This window comes from Triticum dicoccoides, chromosome 6B (assembly GCF_002162155.2).
Source record: "Triticum dicoccoides isolate Atlit2015 ecotype Zavitan chromosome 6B, WEW_v2.0, whole genome shotgun sequence".
Taxonomy (NCBI): Eukaryota; Viridiplantae; Streptophyta; class Magnoliopsida; order Poales; family Poaceae; genus Triticum; species Triticum dicoccoides.
Window position 1 is genome coordinate 631,690,752 of NC_041391.1, and position 4,939 is coordinate 631,695,690.

General features: G+C 41.3%; 1 long non-coding RNA gene across 3 annotated transcripts; it reads right to left on the reverse strand.

Moving 5' to 3' along the window:
- Window positions 1-1,076: 1,076 nt before the first annotated feature.
- Window positions 1,077-4,899, reverse strand: LOC119321823. Of its 3 annotated transcripts, none has more exons than XR_005155227.1 (5): window positions 4,693-4,899; window positions 2,888-3,040; window positions 1,770-1,900; window positions 1,318-1,460; window positions 1,077-1,116 (listed from the first exon to the last, which is right to left on the reverse strand). It is a non-coding gene; the product is annotated as an uncharacterized LOC119321823 (long non-coding RNA). The 3 variants fall into 3 exon arrangements; XR_005155225.1 differs by having other exon boundaries at window positions 1,770-2,208; XR_005155226.1 differs by lacking the exon at window positions 2,888-3,040 and having other exon boundaries at window positions 1,770-2,208.
- Between the last annotated feature and the right edge of the window lie 40 nt (window positions 4,900-4,939).

The window sequence follows — 4,939 nt, forward strand, 5'->3', positions numbered from 1 at the left end:
CGTGCAGCATAGATACCTCCAAAGATGGGGCCTTTTGTACGATTCAGGCTTAGACGTTTAGCAATAACGGGACCCATACTAAAACTATTATCACCAAACAAGTCATGGAGAAGAATAATAATATCAGGAACATTGAAGTTTCCACTATTTCCACGACCAATTAAGCATCGACTAGCAAATATGGCAAAGTAGCGTAAAACAAGAAAGTGTATGCTAGAGGTTCTCGCATCGGAACCCTTCTTTGGATCCCCTACAGTGATGGTGTTGACAAAGCCATCCACATCTTTATGATGTGGTTCATCTAATTTACCCTCAAAGGGTATTCTACATACCGCGCAAAAATTGCGTAAAGACATTTCCTTGAATTCATCATATAAATGGAACGATACTGAGGGAGGTGATTTCTTAGGATAGTAATAAAAGTTTTACACGCACTACTGGAATCTGGCACTTTGCCATCTGCCATGGCAGATGGCAAAGGCATGGTCTGCGGATGGCAAAGGCTTTGCCATCTGCCAGCAGATGGCAAACAGTTTGTCTGAAACCCTGCCGGTAAAGGCTTCTTTGCCATCTGCTGGCTGAGGGCAAAGAGCCTGTGCCTTTGCCATCAGCTGGCCGATGGCAAAGCCTCTTAACGGGGTTAGCCCCGTTAGAAGGCTAACGACATACTTTGCCGTCTGCCAGCAGATGGCAAAGGCTGCAGGCAGATGGCAAAGAGCCCAAATAAGCCAGCCCAAATTTTACATGTAGATGACACATGGCCTCTTTGCCATTTGCCAGCTGATGGCAAAGCTCTTTGCCATCTGCCAGGAGATGGCAAAGTGACTATATTGCCCCATTTAATTTTGTTTTTTCTCATATCAATTCATTTTCACAGAAAATCAAACACAAATATATTTATATGACCAATATAGCATATTCAACACATATTACCAATAGTCATGAACACATATATAGCCAACACATGTTACCAATAGTAGCAAGTTTCATCCATACATATACATAGTTTCATCAATATTACACAGTTTCATCCATAGGTAGCAAGTTTCACAAGGTCAAAACAAAAACTAAATACAAGCACTCCATCAACCCAAGCTTACGTGATCTTAAGCAAATCTGTAAAATGGGAAAGAAGAAAGTTAGAAGAACTGGAAGAAAATACAAATTATGGACCTGAGACACGAGCAATGCAATTAAGTTATCTTAAGGCAAAAATCTTAAGAAATTTTCACAAGGAAAGCAATTCTGTATCCATTTAAGAAGAACAGAAGGAATGCAATTATGTACAGTTAACTTGTGTGGAAATTTGATTATTACCAGGAACCTGTTGAGCTGTCAAACGCCTCCTTGGATCTGGGCCCTGACAAGGTCTTTTACATTATCTGATACCCTCGGCCATGGATCTCTTTTAAAATCAATGAGAGACCGGATAATTGCTTGAGCAACACCTTGTTCAGTTTCTGCGTTCTAAAATGGAAGCAACAAACATATTATTCAGAAAGAGCATTCAATGGGACAAGATAAATATATTTTTCTGAACCAAAGTCCGCAGGCCAATCATGCCAGAGGCAAAATAAGGAAAACAAAACTTCAGTGTAGAAGGTGACACATGGCCGCTTTGTGCAGACAGGACATCAGAACACAGTTCACTTTAAGTAGCCTAAATGTTTAATGCAGTTGACCTATGCCACCGAAACAATTGACTATTTTACACTACAAAAAATGACCTGCCCAGAATGTAGGGACACCACCTATGCTACAAAACTGACCTGCCCAGAACAAAGGGACATCACAAAGAAGAATGTAAAGAATCACTCCTACACTCCAAACATCAACCTCTTGGCCATAGTTTCTCGAGCCATGTAATAAGGACTTCCAACAATCTCAGTGAACCATTCACCTACACCTCACAAACAAATAGCACATTAGGCAAACATTAAAAAGTAAAAAAATATATAGCATAAGACAGGCTACTGTATCAGCTCAGCTTTGTCCTCTGACCATATCATCGACAAGTGACAGACGGGTCAAAATGGAAAGCTTCAACGATAGCCATATAGGATATTAGGATTGACTCTACTTGGAGTGAAAAACAAAACAAACAGGCCAAAATTAATTGCTTTCAGTGCAGCCGTTTCTTTCCAGTTTGCAAACAAGAAATTCTCTGGTTTGAGGTCCCGGTGCATCCACTTCATGCATATGGCAGATCTGATATTGTATAGGAAAGAACAAATGTACACACGTTATTCACTAAACAGACAAAAAAGTGAAGTTGCAGCAATTTAACTACTACCAAGTTAAATGTGATCCTGGATAATCTAACAGCGCGAATGAACAACAGAAAATGCAGAAATTTACAAGAGGCCCGGTGCACTTTGTGTGTGTGTGTATGCACATGTACGCTCGCTACTTCTATATGCACATGATTCCAAAGCATCTCTTACTATACATTTTGCTTTGTTTAAATACACTACAAGCTCAGTTTTTTCTTTTCTCTGAATGTAACACAGGCAATTATGTATGCAGTAGTGATTACATGATGTCCTTTATATAAAATCGCATGACTTCGTCAGGCATATGCACATACATACTTAGTATCACCTCCAACTACACTTGGATTTTTGGTTCTCACCAATCATTGAAATATTTGAAAATTGATGATTTACATGGCAGGTCCAAAAGATGTTCGATAAGCTTAGGAGTTTCCCGGATAAACCCTTGGGTTTAGGTCTGAAGCTGAAGAACTACAAGGTCAAAGAGGCAGCAAGTCTTATGCCCCAAATGTTATAGCCCTTGTGCCAACAAAGTGCTAAAGGAAAACAAAAAGGTTGGTCTCCTTCTTTACCGCCTGGCAAAACAATCTGCTTGCATATTTCTTAATTTGTACCTGACCATTTACGTCCAACTTTCAATGAGTGGTCGACGGCAGTAACATGCCATACCATCATTCCATATGTCATTCCTGGCGGTGCTGATGCCAATTACCCCGAGCCATTGTGTCCGCTCCTAACCGCAATCATCCCTCCATAAGTTATGTGTCCTATCAGATCCAAGAAATTGGTCATTTTTTGGAGTAAAGATGTGTATCAGATACGTGCGCAATTGAAACCGCGCTCTCTCCTAAACATGTGATTTGCTAAATGTTTAGAATGAGTCGGTTGCGGATCCGCATAGCACCTTGTGAGCTGCACATTTAGACTTTCTATTTGATTCTTTGTAGAAGTTCGCAGTCCATCCTTGCTGAAATTCACTGTACTCCATCCCTCGGGTTGGTACCAGATTTGCTATTCAGTATCTAGACCATACTTTAATTGTGACGTGTGTCAGATTTTTGTACTTGGCTTGATTTGGTGTAAGGTAAATAGGGGATCATGATCAAGGATGACTAAGTGTATTATTTAGTAGATAAGTTCTCGAGTCCCACACCTTGTATCAAGTACTTTAACTTCCCAGTCTTCGAAAAAATATTAGTCTATATTTAACATAATTTGAAATAATCACTTTTACAAAGAAAAACATATGCATACTTGTGTCGTTGTGTGAGATCTACTTGGAAGTGCTATATGATAAAATATATGTAGCATTAATAATGTCCTTCTGATTTGTGGTCTGATATGTGCTAATGAGTGCAGTGTTGCTTGTAGATAGATTTTTCATGACTTCAAGCTGTGCCTCCCAACTCCAAGTAAATTTTGATATTGTGTAAGTTCTATAAGCTTGAAATCCTATGGAAAATAGTGTTATTCTTTTTCTAAGACAGTCATATGCCTACATGAACCAGTAAATTATTCGAATGTTTGCTAAAGAAGTATTCCTTTGTAAACTAATATAAGATCTTTATCTATTAGTTCACAGAGGAGTGCATCTTAATTGGTTTAGTTCCATGGAAGAGCAAATCCTATCTGACTCTTATTTTGCAGATAGTCGACCAAACACACCATATCATGGGCTAGCATAGCATGGTCAGAGATGAGACCGAGGGCTTGAAGTGGAGCCAGAGACTACGCGACCAAATTAGATTTTTGTGTATTATATGGTGTCTTGGCAGATTTAGATTCCCCTTAAAAAATGACGCCATTGACTTTATGTTGAACACTATTTAGGCGTTACAAGGCAACAACCGCTAGACCAAATTCTGTAATTTAGCATGTTCAGCGCATTCTGGTTGTGAGTATGTCTATTTTAGTTCAAGGATTATGTGTGCTTGTGGACACTTGCAGTTTACATTTTGTCAAATTTTGCTCAGTTGTTCTCATGCAGTTATTTGATTACTATTTGACCTACATCATTTGCAAATAGAAACCATAAAATCCTCTATACACCTAATGATTATGGTCAGTTCAGTTACGAAGATATTTGTAGCAGCAGCAGCTAGTAGCACCAGTATGCAACAGCAGTAGCTAGTAGTATCAGCAAGTAGCAGCAGCAACAACTAGTAACACAAGCAGTAGTAGCTAGCTAGTAGTAGCACGCTAGCAGCTAACAACAAGCAGCAGCTAATAGCACCAGGCCACTAGCAGTAGCAAGCCAACAACAGCACGTAACAACATCATCTAGCAGCAGCAAGCCAACAACGAAATCAAGCAGCAGGGCAGCAAGCAACAACACTAGCAGTCAACACTACACTACACAGTAGCAGAGGCAGAACTTGACCAGAGGAGGAGGGACCAATTTGGGAGGGACGGGGCTCACCTGCCTGAAGAGAAGAAGAGCACGGGGGTGTCAAATCCACGGTGGGATGAGGTCGGGGACCAGCGGCCGGCGGCGCGGGGAGGAGCACGAGACGAAGAAGATCTGACCGGGGTGAGGAAGAGGGGGAGGAGAAGCTTCAGATCCGGTGCAGTGGATGTGCGGCCGCCGGCGGGGAGGGCTGTGGTGGCAGGGAGGGCCGCGAGAAGGGGGCGGCGCTGTGGCCTGGCTCGGTGGAGGGGCGGGCTGC